The 16362-nt window shown below is 37.5% G+C and overlaps 1 non-coding gene across 1 annotated transcript; it reads right to left on the reverse strand.

The window, feature by feature from the left end:
* Positions 1–2530: 2530 nt before the first annotated feature.
* Positions 2531–2634, reverse strand: LOC142874947 (U6 spliceosomal RNA). The gene has a single exon (XR_012922533.1). It is a non-coding gene; the product is annotated as a U6 spliceosomal RNA (small nuclear RNA).
* Between the last annotated feature and the right edge of the window lie 13728 nt (positions 2635–16362).

Genomic DNA, 16362 nt, shown 5'->3' on the forward strand with positions numbered 1-16362 from the left:
AGTGAGTGCAACAAATGGTTCTGACTGGAAAAGTCCACCACCAACCCATTGTTCAGTGAGGAGGTGCTCCTTTTCCTTAAAGATTCTACGATTTCACTGGGCAGATAAAAAAACCAAAGTATTGAAAGAACAATATTTAAATAGAGTGAGACAATTTAAGTACTTTCAGAAGAAGGTAAGATATAGATCATGAATAAATAATAAATACTCAGGCAACAGCAGTACAGAAGATGATTAATTGCCAAATGATTAGTATAGATTCACAGTTGCCAACATTTTCATCACCAAGGATTTGTTTCATTGTGCTTTTCCCAGAGGGATCTCATATTTTCAAAAACATTTGCCTGCTAAACAAACTACATTTACCATTCAATAATTACTTTCCATTTTTAGTTATATGTTATCCTTAATTAGACATATATTATATAATCCCTAATTAGGGAATTTAATCAACATGTTATAAAAAATGCAAGCCAAAAGCAGGTCCAGGTAGCTTTGTTTTAGTATCAGTAGAATTTTCACTGAGCTTTTTGAAATATTTAAGATATCTTGGCAACTCCCACCTGGTATTCCATTCAAAGCTTTAGGCTATGTACTTTATAAAGAAAATAATATACATAGTTTATTTATCTTTTTTTTTTCTTGAAAGTCTCCCTGTGGCTCTTTGCAGACTAGTAACTGTAAATGAATCAGATTCCTTAGGAGAAAGAGAAACTTTTATCATAGTGGTATTTTGAAAACAAGGTAATCGAGGTTTTGATAGTCTACCAGAGCCAAAAGACATAGCAGATGGTTCTATGTCATGGCAGATGCCACCATGGAATCTAACACACGTCCTCTTTTCTCTAATGGTTGCCATGCAGCAATACATTGAGAAATGAAGAGGAAGAAAGGAACAAAACTTTCCTTTTTAGTGGAACTAATGGGTATCTTTTTATTCTGCCTTTAGGGTCAGAAGTAACAGTATATACTAGTCAAAACTAATTTGATCACTGAAACTGTTTGTTCTTCCTGTGTGCTGGTAATGTAATTTTAATCATTTCAGATACCATGTGTTCTCAAGAAGCAGTTTCCATTCAAGGGAAGAAGACATACGTAAATATTTCATATACATGAGATTAACACTTATCCATGTCCTTTAAGAGTGTCTGAAATAATCAAACTAATGATATTTTTCAAGCTGTCCCTTTGGGAGCATTTCCTAAAAACTGACCATTATCAACAAATCAGTGTTTCTGTAGAGATATTCAAGATATGCAAGCAAACCATGTTACATAAATTCTGAAGAAGAGAGATGTTAATCTTATAGTTATTGAGCAACTTAACACCGGAACTCAAGATATTTCAATTCATAATTTTGCTAGCAGGTGCAGAATCTTCTATACTTTTATAGCTTTTGTGTGGGAAGCAAGCTGTAGTGGAGTTGGTGGCAAAATTATCTTAGTAGGCAAATGCTTGATAGATCAAGCATTTTTGGTACTTAATGCATCTCAAGATGGATTCAAATTTCACTTTTTTTTCTTCCTGTCAAGATGTTCACAAACACCCCCATCTTAAGACTTTAAAGGACTTTACAAATGAATATTATTTTCCTCCAATTTTAGCCATAGACAAGATGTAACAACTATATTGACTCTTCTGTAGTTATATAGTCTCTGCCAAGCTGGAATACAAAAATTGAAGGGTTTTTTTCATTAGATATATGTAAAATTTTTGGTTAATTTGGTAAAATATATAAACATGAAATATACTATTTTAATAATTTTAAATATACAATTCAGTAGCATTAGCAACATTCCTAATATTGTGCAACCATCCACCACTATTTCCAAAACTTTTTAATCACCCCAAACAGAAACTCTATCATTAGATATATTTTTATGCAACATTTTGGATAAGTGTCTATTGATTAATTAACTAGTTTACCCACTAAACAAATATTTATCAAGCATATTCCATGTGTATAACCCCGTGCTAGAAACTAGAGGTGAACAATGTGAGATGAATAAGAGAGAACAGTGGAGTGGCCCATTTTCATACATTTGTGCCTATGAGTGGTCATTGACCAACTAAAATACCAGTGATAATATTAATACTTCCTATCACAGTGTTTTATATATATTAGTTCATTTAATCCTTGCAACCAACTCCATAAGGCCGGTGCTACTATTATTATTCTGATGCTACAGGTAATTAAACTGAGAGAAAAGGAAGGATAAGTAGCTTGCTCAATGTCATACAACTCATGAGAGGGGAGCCAGGTTTCCAACATAGGCTGACAGGCTCACAGTTAGTGCCCTTAACCACTATCTACAACTTTAAAAATATTTTCTTTATTAAGGTATAATTTACCTATAATAAAATGTACCAAATTTAAGTTATGGCTCAATGACTATAACGATGCTATAACCACAATCAAGAAAAATACATTTTCATACCTTAAAATGTTCCCTTGTATTTTTTTTTCTATTTTTTTTGAGAAATGAGGGATGTTTTATGGAGTTCTTACACATTGGCTCTGAAAGTGTTTCAAAATATGGAACGCTTCACAAATTTACATGTCTTCCTTGTGCTGGGGCCATGCTAATCTTCCCTGTATCCTTCCAATTTTAGTACCGTGTTTCCCTGAAAATAAGACCTACCCATAAAATAAACCCTAGCAGGATTTCTAAGCATTTGCGCAATATAAGCCCTACCCCGAAAATAAGACCTAGTGATGGGCGTGGCTACACAGCAAATCTGCACAACCCATGCATTTTGTTGTGGAGCGCTAAAGAAGACAAGCAGCCCTTCTCATCTGCCCCATGAGAGCTCTAGTGCTCGACATGAGAGATCGGGGCCAATTGTTCTAAAGGAAATAGAGTCACAAGAAATTCAGGATGGAATTTGGGGTTGGAGAGTTATGATGATGTTCCAGAAGAAGATGACTTAACTATATTTGAATAAATGTAGATTGTTGTACCATACTTAAAAAAAATAACACATCCCTGAAAAGAAGCCCCAGGGTGTCTTCTTGAGGAAAAATAAATATAAGACCCTGTCTTATTTTTGGGGAAACATGGTGTATGTGCTGCCGAAGCGAGCACCCTCGTATGCTTTTATAGTCCATGCTTCCTGACCCCTAGTCTTAGCAGTCACTAATCTGCTTAATTATAGATTAGATTTTCCTTCTAGAACTTCATATAAATAGATTCATACAGTGCTATTTTTATCCCACTTAGTTTCTTTTGTCCAGTATACAATTGTTGAGATCACTCATGTTGCATGTGTTTGTAGTTCCTTTTAATAGCTGAGTAATATTCCACTGTAATGGATAAATCTCAATTTGTTTATCAGTTCATCCATTGATAGACATTTTCGTTGTTTGCATCTTTGACTACTATGAGGAAAGCTTCTGTAAACATTCATGTATGGATATATGCAGATATACATTTTAATTTATTTTGGATAAATACGTCTGAATGGAATTGTTGGGTTATATGGTAAATGTGTGTTTCACTTTTTAAGAAACTGCCAAGTTATTTTCCAAAGCAGCTGTAGTGTTTTATGGTTCCACCAGCAATGTATGAGAGTTCCAGTTGTTCTACATTCTCATCAAGAGTATTTGGATATTTCAGTCTTTTTAATTTTGGCTTTTTTAATAGATACATAGTGGTGACTCAGTGTGGTTTTAATTTGCTCTTCCTTGAAGACTAATGATATTGAGCCTCTTTTCATGTGTTTGCTTATCATCTCCTTTGGTAAAATATCTGTTCAAAACATTTTCCCCCTGTTTCATTAAATTTTTTTATCTTTTTACTATTAACTAGTTACCAGTGTAGTTGGGTTTTTAAAAATATATTCTGGATATCAGTCTTTTATCAAATGTGTATTTTGCAAATACTTTCTCTCAATTCATGGTTTTTCTGTTCATTTTCTTATTTTTGTCTTTCTAAGAGCAGAGATTTTTCATTTTATGAAGTTCAATTTATCATTCTTTAATGATTTGTTCTTATTTTTGTTCTAAGAAAACTTTCCCTATCCCAAATTCACAAAGATTTTCTCCCATGTTTTCTCATCTAGTCTTTTACAATTAAGTACGATGTTAGTTGCAGGCTTTTTAAGATATTCTTTATCAGGTTGAAGAAGTTCCCTGCTGTTCCTCATTTGCTGACTATATTACAAATGAAAGATTTATCAAATGCTCTTTCTGTATATATTGAGAGGATCATATGGCAGCTTCCTTTATTCTGTTTATATATTAAATAGTAAGTTACATTGATCAATTTTTAAATTTCAAATCAACCTTATTTTCCTGAAAAACCTCACTGGATAATGATAAAGTAGTCTTTTAAATACTGCTGGATATGATTTGCTAACATTTTCTAAAGATCTTTGAATATATGTTCATGAAATATATTGGTCAGGGGTTTCTTTTTCTTGTAATGTTTATCAGGTTTTGATATTAGAATAGTGCTGGCATCACAAAATCAGTTGAAAAATATGCCCACTCTATTTTGTGAAGGACTTTGTGTAGAATTGATATTATTTTTTTCCTTAAATATTTGATGAAATTCACCACTGAAGCTATCTGGGCCTGGAGTAAAGCCCAGATTAGGACTTCAATTTCTTAAATAAATATCATGAATTCAATTTCTTTAATTTTGAAGCTAATGAAGTTTTCTATTCCTTCCTGACTCATAGTTGATTGTTTATGTCTTTCAAGGAATTTGTTCATTTCATTTGTCAAATTTATTATCAAAGGTATTCATATTCCTTTATTATTTATAGAATCTGTAGTAATGTCCCCTCTTTAGTTGGTATCTTCTTTTTAATCAGTCCAACTGTAGACATCAATTTTATTGAACTTTTCAAAGAACTAGCTTTTGGTTTCATCGATTTTCTCTTTTGTGTGTTCTATTTTATTGATTTCTGCTCTTATCTTTGTTATTGTCTTCTTTATGCTTACTTTGATTTGTCTTTTTATTGCTTCTTCTTTTTTTTTTTTTTTTGAGACAGAGTCTCACTCTGTTGCCTGGGCTAGAGTGCTGTGGCGTCAGCCTAGCTCACAGCAACCTCAAACTCCTGGGCTCTAGCAATCCTCCTGCCTCAGCCTCTGAGTAGCTGGGACTACAGGTATGCGCCACCATGCCCAGCTAATTTTTCTATATATTTTTAGTTGGCCAATTAATTTCTTTCTATTTTTATTCTAGACGGAATCTCACTCCTGCTTAGGTTGGTCTTGAACTGAACTCCTGAGCTCAAACAATCCACCTGCCTTGGCCTCCAGAGTGCTAGGATTACAGGTGTGAGCCACCACACCCGGCCTTTTTTATTGCTTCTTAAGTTGAAGGTTTTGGTTGTTGATTTGGACCTTTCTTCTTTCCTAATATAAGCATTTGCAGGTATAAATTTTGATATGTTTTATTTTTATTTTCATTCTTTCCAAGGTGTTTTCTAATTTACTTTGTGTTTCTTTTTTGCTGTGTAGGATATTTATAAGTGCATGGTGTAATTTCCAAATATTTAGGAATATTCCAGATATCTTTCTGTTATTGATTTCTAATTAAATTTCTTTGTGGTCAGAGGACATATTTTGAATGATTTAAATTTATTGAGAACTTGCTTAAGGGCCCAGAATATTGTCTATCTTGACAATTGTTCTGTGTGTATGTGAAAAGAATATTTATTCTGCTATTGTTGGGCAGAGTAGCCTACAAATGTCAATTAGATCATGTTGGTTGACAGTGTTATTCAAGTTTACTATGTCCTTACTGATCTGCTGTCTACCTGTTGTATTGATTATTCAGAGAGAAGTATTGAAATCTCTGACTATAACTGTGGATTTTTGTCTATTTTTCCTTTGCAGTCCTATTAGTTTTCACTTCATATATTTTGCACCTGTTATTAGGTGTCATTAAAGATACTCCACTCTGGCTGATCAGAAGTCAAATGTCTTCCAGGCTTATGTGAGCACTGGAATTGTTTGGTTTAGAATTCCCCAGTTATTCTGTAATGAAGCTTCACTGAAATTTCCTCCTATGTCTTCATGATTATTTATTCAGTAACAATCTCAAAAGCAATCCTATCCAATTTTCTGAAACTATTTTTCTTTATGGTACTCTCCTTTCGGAAACTCTGCTCTTCCAATGCCAGCTGTCCCCACCTTCTGAAATTATAGTATCTGCCTCTTCAACTCAGCAAGACAGCCATACTCTTCTTGGCCATGAGGCACCACCATCCAAAAAATGCCTCAGGCAGAAAGCTAGGACTACTGCAGGGCTCATCTCATTTATCTCCCTTGTCTTAGAGTTCAGAGTCCTACACTACCTGTTGTTGTTCAATGACTGCAAACAGTTGTTCATACATTTTGCTTAGTGTGGGAAGGTAGGTCTAGATCTACTTATTCCATCATAGTCAGAAACAGGATTCAGTAACTTTTGAAAGAAGGCTACAGTACTGCAATATTCACTTATTATACCTTACTTAAACTAGGGAGAATTAAAAAAAACAAATCCATTGTAAAATACTGGGAAAATATAGATTTTAAGAGTTTTAGGAACTCTGAAAAACAGTTTAATTTATAACCCTGACATTAAGGACTGATTATTTCATTTGAAGTAAGCCAGAGCTAATATTTCTAATGATTCTAATGGTTCTGGCAAGCTTTGGGGACTTTAGGCAGTGCTCATCTATTTATTCACGTTTTACATATATTTCACATCAGTTATGATCCACTTTATAACTTAGTGTGTATTCATTCATCGTCTTTCTCCATGGATAATAGATGTAAAGTGGGAGTATACTACATGCTAGATATTTGTGTTGTGAGTATGTTCAGAAAAAGCTGGTCAAGCTTTCATACATTAGTTATAGATAAACAATAGAATCTTCAAGAACTTTCTTTTCTATCCTATTTCTGCTAAAGATGACTTCTTCCCAGTGTCTGGTCCTGCCATCACCTGGAACAAAACTTCTCAAAGTTTTTAATCTACTTCTTTCCTTAATTTTTACTTTACTCCATGAGGCAGAGTTAGGATTTATAGTAGCAGGATAAAGAGGGGAAAAGGGAATAATCGTGACTAATATTAGCATCTAACATTAAGCTCTTACAATATGTCATATATCGTGTTCATCAGTCGGTACAGGCTAGGTTTATTGTGAGAACAAGCAATATCAAAAGCTTAGTGGCTTATAACTTTTAATAACAAAGGTTTCTTTTTTGCTAATGTTACATGTTCACTGCATGTTGGCTCTGACTCTAGTCTACATCTTTACCATGGGACTTGGAGTAATGGAGCAACTGCTATCTGGAACATCTGGTCATTATGGGAGAGGGAAAAGAGAGCACAGCAAACTGTGTATAGGCTCCTAAATCTTCTTCCTCAAAGTGTCACCTCCACTCGTACTTTATCGGTTAGATCAATGGCCTAGGCTGACATCAGTGGGATTGGCCGGTCTAATGCTCCCTCAGGAAGGAATATTGAATTATCTGTGAACAATAAAATAGTCTGCTAAGCAAAATTGTGCTAAGCATTCACACATTTTCTCCTTTAAGCTTCATAACAGCCTTCTAGAAATAGGTATTATTATTGTTCCATGTTACAGATAAATAAAGTAAGGCTCAGAGAGCCTTGGATTTAACCTGGTAAAAATCAAACAATACCAAATGGTAGGGCCTGGACCCAGTTTATCTGATCCCAGTGTAATTATGTCATACTGCCATAAGAAGAGAAAAGGAAAAGAAAAGAGTAGAGGAGTTTGGAAGGAGTGAAGCAGGGGTAAGAGAGACATTAAAAACAACTGTAAACTATTTCCTATGGAAATCAGATGCAGTGATCAGAAAGCAGTAAGAAGTGGATGGGAAAGGTCAGAGAGAGGAGAAACTTCTCCTACTTCCCAGTCCACCCTTCACCTGTCCATCCTGCACCATGGGCTCTAACCTCATGTCATCCCAAGAAAACCCAGCTCCTGCCTCTCCACATTCCGAAGGACCTAACCCTGTCATCTATCTTTAGGTTCCCCAAAGTCCCAATCTATTTTAATTGATTGTTCTACTCATACTGTGCAATTAAAAAAAAAAAAAAGAGTTGCTACATGAATTTAGTGTTGACAAAGATATTTCTGTCATGTATGCCTGGCATACATGTCATAAAAATCCCAACACTTGATAATTTTCTATCATTTTCTTTGGAAACATGTATGCCAATGATTTGTGCTTGCCCTTTGAACTAAAACCAATATCCAAAGTATTCTGAAGCAATTCTGTGAGAACTGGAGGTGGATATAGCTCATTAACATAACTTTAGAATTACATTAAAAAAGAAAAAGAAACTGGAAAATATCATTAGCATTAATGAAAAGGCTTAAAAATCTATGTTATATAAAATGCTCCTACAGAAATATAGATACTTATGAGTAAATGAGCTGGGGAAAGAAATTGATACTTCATTCAAGAGGAAATAACCAGTAAACAAATACATGGAAAGGAGTTCAACCTCACTAATGGTAAAAGAAATGCAAATTAAAAAAACAAAGAGGATTATTTTATACTTATTAAAGTGGCATGCAACTCTTTAAATATCACTACTTGATTATGGTTTTTTTTTTTCAGTGAAATTATTATAATCTTAAAGTACTGGTGTTGCTCCTTGTGGAGAACGGTGTGGTAACATATAACAAGGTTATATGGGTTACAAGTCATACTCCTGAAGCCTATATTTTCCTGAAAATGGATGCTGAGTTTATCTAGCATTCTAGAGTGGTGCTGTGGCTACTGGATAAATCTCGGGTAGAGAAATGTCTATGTCTGATGGAAAAGGTGGGAGGCAGTGGGTGGGGCCCTCAAAGTCCCTCAGTCACTAGATGAAATAAAAACCTCATGTTAGCTGGGTGTAGTGGCTCACGCCTGTAATCCTAGCACTCTGGAGGCCAAGGCGGGTGGATTGCTCGAGGTCAGGAGTTCAAAACCAGCCTGAGCAATAGCGAGACCCCATCTCTACTATAAAATAGAAATAAATTAATTGGCCAACTAATATATATATATAGAAAAAATTAGCCGGGCATGGTGGCGCATGCCTGTAGTCCCAGCTACTCGGGAGGCTGAGGCAGGAGGATTGCTTGAGCCCAGGAGATTGAGGTTGCTGTGAGCTAGGCTGATGCCATGGCACTCACTCTAGCCTGGGCAACAAAGTGAGACTCTGTCTCAAAAAAATAAAATAAAATAAAATGAAAATAAAAACCTCATATCTAGACTTTTGACCTTTTATCCTACTTCTTTGAATGAACTCTGAACAAATAATTCACAAGGAAAAAAAAAGCCAAATAAGCAAAGATTGTTGAAGAATTTTATTATGGAGAAGATTATTAAATAGATGCTGGACAACAGGAAAATAATGAAAAATATGTAGCTATTAAAATATAAATTAACAGGACTGCACTGCAACGTGGAACATGCTTCTGAGATGGTATTAATTGAAAATTGCAGAATGTACTCATTGTGATTATCTACAATGGCTAGAAAAGAGCAGGGTCAAACAAAAAGTTTGATCTGCTGAGGTGACAAGATTGTAGGCAAAATTTTCCTCTCATTTATTTAGATTTAGTGTGTAATGCAGATAGAATATTTATATAATAAGAGTTCTATTTTTACAGTAAAGGAGAAATAGGACATCTTGACCCTCTTCTACTCTACTTTTCCTACGAGGCCCCAGGATTTCATTTAAAACGCAAAACCCAAAATCATCCTCATTTTTGGTATTTTCTGATAAATATATTATTATGAGCTTACTCTGAATTTGAATTGATCCTTCTCATGAGAGGGTTTATGTGTAGATAAGTAGCTTTTATATTAATCCAATTAACTTGGAAGATTGTATGAGAGGAATGTACACTAATCATAGTGTCTACTTGTTAAATTTTTAAAAGTACAGGACATTATGCAGGGTGTTAGAAAAGTTAGAAAGCATAGGAGAACAGGACATTTTAAAATTATGGCATTCACATTTTTAAAAACACTCAATATATTTTTGTTTTCCACTATGTTTCTGGTGAGGAATCTCTCCATTTAAAACAATAGATTTAGTTGTTAACCTGAAAATATGCACAATAAATACACAATTTGATCTATGTTTCCAGACTATTGGATATACCTGTAGTGTTTTTATTGTTTTTTTTTTTTTTTCAGATTTACAGTTGGATAAGATTGTATAAGAGACAATTGTATAAGAGACATTTCCCCTGAAAAACGGTTTGGAGGTTGAAGAGAAACATTCAGCATAATATTTGAAAATATAACTAAAATGCTTTTGAAACAAATTTATCCTCTGTATCCTCACTTTTTTGAACACCCTGTGGTATCTTACCCTTAGCATCGTATCCATCTATCTCATCAACATCAAAAATAGAAAAGCCAGACACAGCCTCCCAAGCTGGGAGGTTAGGAGGGTGGAGGTGGGAGGAGGAGGAGGAGGAGGAAGAGAAACCAAAGTTTTGTGGCTGCCCTGACTGAGGAAGGTTAGGTTTCAAAAGCAGTCTTGAAATGAGTTATGTGCTCCCGATGGTTGGGGATGGTGTTAGGGGGAGAAAACAGGGGAGGGGAAGAGTTATGCGCCCTCCGGACCTCCAAGAACAGCCTTCTTAGTTTTCACACACTGAGATTGAGGCAAAGTTTCAAGGTAGATGATGATCTAGTTCATCAAAGTAGATGATGATCTCTCTTTTGTGGCTCTCCCAGCCCTCAGAGATAACAGTGTGGAAACTGCAGGAGACTGAATGTGTAGGGTGGGGGTGGCAGCAGAGGCATGGGAATGAGGAAGGAGAAGAAAATCTCAGAGAGGATAATGAGGCTGCTGCGTGTGGGAGCCCAGGGCGGAAAATATTCTGGTGCCTGAGAGAGAACAGGAAATATTCTGGTGCCTGAGAGAGAACAGGAAGGGGTGTGTGTATGTGTGTGCTTCTTTTTTTAGATCCTTTCATTCAGGAGGCATCTCCCTGGAGACTGAGGAGATGGTGGGAGTCCCCTGGGGTGCTGTCAGCTCTATTTGCTGAGCTTCTGGAGACAGACAGTGAAATACTAGGAAAAGGAAATGCCTCCGGCCAGCTACCGGGCAAAGGCAGAACAGGAGAGCAGGAATAGGGAAGTGAGAAGGACTCCTGACCTGAATAAATTGGAGAAGTTTCCTGATGTGGTTCCATCTCCATACTCTCAATCTTGCTGCACTAGCACTATTGTCAGGAAGGACAATTGGATTGTCCTTTGGCCGCTTCCCCCTCAAGGACACCTGGAGGGATACTCCTCACACTGTGCTCTCACCTTCCTTGCTTCTGACCAAAGCCCAAAGCCCCCAGCCTCAAAGAAGGGCTTTTCCAGGGACAACTGCTAATGAAGTCTAGGGAGTGGTTGGAGAGCTGAGACCTTTGTTTCCAGGGACTCCAGAAACCCTATGGTCTGTCGAAAACTGTCCCTGGCCCTTCAATCCATTCTCCTGAAAGGACTACCTGCCAGAGGCTCATGAGCAGGAGCCACTAGGGCAGAGCAAGTCTGCGTGGTTGAAATGCCTCGCCATACATTTGCAATAGCCTTCTTCCTACACTTTCTCTTTGCAAATGTGAGGTAATCCATCTGCATTCTTGCTTCCGTGGTCCTATTTATATTATTGTTTCTGGAGAAAGTTTATTCTGTCTTGAAAAAAAAAAAAAAAAACACCAAACATTTGGAACACAGACTCTTTAAAGAATGTTGCCTTATTGCCTCCAGAATGCTACCCGTTTACTACAACAATCATTTCTCCTGCATCCCATGCTAGGCTCAGAAACACTGTGTCAGTGCCTTCAAGAACTGGGTCACTGCTGCTGACACTCCGGGATGGCTTTGTATCATACAGGGACAGCGCAGGAAATGCCCTTGAATCACATAGTGAGAAATTTCCTACCTTTCTGATTCTCTTTCCTTTTGATTATAACAAGGAGGAGGTTTCAGTTTGCAGTTAACAGATCTTTAACACCTAACACTTGCTTTTACTATTACTATTTAAGCAGGGTTTAGGCGCAGAGATTTTTAGCAGGTTTCTGGCTAGAATTTAATTTGTTTGCTTTGTTTTCATTGCATTTATTTTTATAATTAACTTTTTAAAAGACTTTTTTTGTAGAGATGGGGTCTTCACTATGTTGCCTCTGGGCTGGCCTCAAACTCCTGGCCTCCAGCAATCCTCCCAACTCAGCTTTGGAAAGTTCTGGGATTACAGGAGTGAGCCACTATGCCTGACCCCTATAATTAACTTCTGTTCGTGGCCATTGATAGTGGTTATATATAAAGAGTTATGATGTTGTGCAAACATGGTAAAAACATGCCAAAAATTTGGGAAGCCCAGCTCTCACATATCATAAAACAACTTGATAAAATACTGAAAGCAAACTCATTAAAGTAGTGTTTCTCACTATCCATACAGAAAACCAGATTTGGGTTTTTTGTTTGTTTGTTTGTTTTATTTTCAAGAATTTCAATTATCATAGACCAATTACTTTTGTAAAATATAATTTAAAAATTACTATAAAAATTATCATGTGCCTGGGCTTAAGGGCAATGTCAAGTTGATTTAAAAGTTTCTAAATGCTGGCCAGGCGTGGTGGCTCAGGCCTGTAATCCTAGCACTCTGGGAGGCCAAGGCGGGAGGATCGATCAAGGTCAGGAGTTCGAAACCAGCCTGAGCAAGAGCAAGACCCCCGTCTCAACTAAAAATAGAAAGAAATTAGCCAGACAACTAAAAAATATTAGCCGGGCATGGTGGCGCATGCTTGTAGTCCCAGCTACTCAGAAGGCTAAGGCAGGAGGATCGCTTGAACCCAGGAGTTTGAGGTTGCTGTGAGCTAGGCTGACACCATGGCACTCTAGCCCCGGCAACAGAGTGAAACTCTGTCTCAAAAAAAATAAAAAAATAAAAAGTTTCTAAATGCTTACTTTCTGTTTCTGCACTGATCTAGCCACAGCCCTCCAGGGGCCAGCACCCCTACCACACTCTGAGTAGATCCGCATTAGGGAGTAGAAGGTGAGTTCTGCAAGGAGAGTCAAGCAGGTTAATCCTGAAGGTGGTTCAGAGGGAATGCTGGTCTACCATGCTGAGCAGGCTGATTGAAACTAGGAAGTCCTTCACAGTGGTTTTATTTCTAGTGGCATCATTCTTCATTTATCCAACAGAGTGTACCTACCATGTGCAAAATATTGCACAAAGCCTCAGGAGGTGGGGGTAGAGGGGGCCACTGGACCTTTGAAATAGCGCATGAGTTGGAGTCTGTGGAAGGATGAAACTACCGAAAATTTTTCAATATTAAAGGAGCCCTCTATTTTGGTTATGAAACAAAAAGAAGGTAAGATGTAAATTGATCTGCAAAGATTTTATACTTTGGAAAAGACATCAAAATAGTCACACGAAAGGCTAATATGAGAGAAATACAAAAAAATATATGAAGAGATGACGAGGTCATTTGCCAATTTATTCATCTATTCATTCATTTCAAAAATACTTATTGAGGCCGGGCGAGGTGGCTTATGCCTGTAATCCTAGCACTCTGGGAGGCCAACTTGAGATTGCTCAAGGTCAGGAGTTCGAAACTAGCCTGAGCAAGAGTGAGACCCCGTCTCTACTAAAAACAGAAGAAATTAATTGGCCAACTAAAAATATATAGAACAAATTAGCTGGGCATAGTGGTGCATGCCTATAGTCCCAGGTACTCAGAAGGCTGAGCAGGATTGCTTGAGCCCAGGAGTTTGAGGTTGCTGTGAGCTAGGCTGATTCCATGGCACTCTAGCCTGGGCAACAGAGTAAGACTCTGTCTCAAAAAAAAAAAAAAAAAAATTTATTGAGTGCCTACTATAGTGCTAGGTGCTATTTCAGGTGTTACAGATAAAACAAAACAATTAAAATTCCTGCTTATGTAAAGCTTACATTCTATGTGGGAGACAGATGAAACCAAGTTAATTAAATATATAGCATGTTAGATGTTGATGACTACAATAGGTTTGACACCATCTAAAAACAGAGAAAAATAAAGAAAAGGGATCGTATGCATGAGGGAGAAAGGGAGATTTCTATTTAGTATGGCCTGGGAAAGCCTAACTGAGAAGGCACCACTTGAGTAAAGACAGGAAGGAGTTGAAGGAATGAGCCAAGGGAATATCTGGGGGAAGAGCTTTTGGGCAGAGGGGACAGCAAGTACAAAGGCCCTGAGGCAGGATCCAGGAACAAAAAGAACCAGGCCAGCAGTAGGAGCACAAAGAGTAAGGGAGAAGGCTGTAGGAAATGAACTGTCCTTGAATAGGTGAGAAGATAGAATCTAGTGCACACTCCAGGGGTTAATCTTTGCTAGATAAGTCCACTGTAACAAAGGAGAAGGCAGAGTTTGGATGTATACTCTGGTGAGTGTTAGATGTGTTGGTGGGAGCTTGTAGAAATTCTCTTTTGATTGTTTCCATTTTCCAGTGAAAATTTTTTTTAAGTTCTCCGAAGTTTACAATTAAGTGAGAGCACAGATGCAGAACATGGGAGGCCGTGGTGGGAGGATGCTTGAAGCCCCAGGCTGCAGTGCACTCTGAAAGCACCGGTGAACAGCCACTGCACTCTATTCTTGAGTAACATAGCCAGACTCCTTCTTTTAAGAAAAAAGAAAAGATGCAAAACAGTGTACTGTACTACTATCTGTAATTTTAAGAAAGCCATTGGAGGGGGGTGTGTGTGCATATGTGTCACCTATATGTGTATATAATAATTCATAAATGTAATAATGCTAACCCATGGCTGTTCTTTACAGATACTAGCTCATTTATTCCCCACCACTATTCCATAAGGTACTTGCTATTATATCCTCATTTTACAGATGAGAAAATCAAGGCCTGGAGAAGTTAGATAATGTCACACAGCCAGCAGGGGAAAGAGTCAGGATTCCACTCACACAACAAACTGTCAGCAGTGGGAGAGGGAATGGAGAATGAATCCTCCTCATTATACACGTTGTGTACTAGTTTGAATAGTTTTTGTAGAATGTGCAAGTATTGTTTTTGCAAATGCATTTTTTTTGTTTGTTTTTGAGACAGAGTCTTGCTGTTGCTCAGGTCTGTCTGGAACTTCTCAGTGAAATTGAAAACAAGGTTATCAGCCTAGCCTGGGGATGTGGCTTTAATAGTTATCTAGGACAGTAGATGTTTGAATGGACCAGGGAAATGCAGCATGCTTTTCAGGAAGTATTAAGGGTGCCCTTGAGGTTTATGATTATCAATTTGCATGATGTTCTACAGTTTGTGCTATCTCATCTGAATTCTACCTGGGGGAAGAAAGGACAAGAATTACTGGCCCCAACTTACAATGAGGAAATTCTCTGAAAGATGCTATGACTTGCCAAGATCACCTAAGTGATTACCAGGGAGCAATGTGACCCAGTTCCCTTGACACTTGGTTTAGTTATTTTACTCTCTGTGCTTCCCAGGGTACATGGGTAGTATGACAACAGAGTCGAGAGATTACTCATGGTCAGAGTGGCCCAAGGAAGTTTCATAGAAGAGGAGAAGACACTGGAAGGAGCCAGGGTTTCCAGGTAAAGAGCACCAGGGAAGGGATGCCAGGTTGGACAGGAACAATGGGGAAAAAATGTGTAAGGAGTGTCTGGACAGTGAGTAGAGCAATTTGATTAATACAAAGGGCAGAATTCCACACTGGTGTCCCTAAGGCTGGATCTAGCTTGCAGAGTTGATTTATTTGTACTGTTCCTTATTTTTTGAGCCAACATTTTAAAACTCAAGGAAATTTTGCCTAAAAATCCAGATGTCTATCTTCTGTTGAATAAACAGAACATCTGGTAACTCTGGGCCCAAATATCTTCATGCCCATGGCTAGCTCTCTCCTTTAAACAGGACGCATGCACTTTAGTTTTCCATAGTCCCCATAACTCCTTGTTGTTTATACATATTATACATATACAGACCCATGTTATTCACTTCTGTTACTGTCCCAGCCCCTCTCAGCATTTAGGTCTTAGGCCTAGTTTAGGGATTCTATGACTAAAAAGGTAGATTATAGTTAAACTTGAGTTCCAAGCTGAGGAATTTGATCTTCATTCCATAGTAAATAGACAGCCATTAATAATTTTGTAGGAGGGTAAGCCAAGCCTTAAAAAAAGCTCTTTCAAAAATGATTCTGAAAAAAAAGATTATGACTTTTATCTGAAGCTGGGAATGAGCAGAAGACATGAGAGGCAGGGAGCAGGTTCAGAGGTGACCTCAAACATCATTGCCTGGTGCTGTGGTCTGAATGTGTCCCCCAGAATTCACAGGATGGGACTAGGAGGTGGGGCCTTTAGGAGATGATTAAGTCATGAGGCAGACTTATTGAATGG

The sequence above is a fragment of the Microcebus murinus genome, chromosome 1 (assembly GCF_040939455.1).
Source record: "Microcebus murinus isolate Inina chromosome 1, M.murinus_Inina_mat1.0, whole genome shotgun sequence".
Taxonomy (NCBI): Eukaryota; Metazoa; Chordata; class Mammalia; order Primates; family Cheirogaleidae; genus Microcebus; species Microcebus murinus.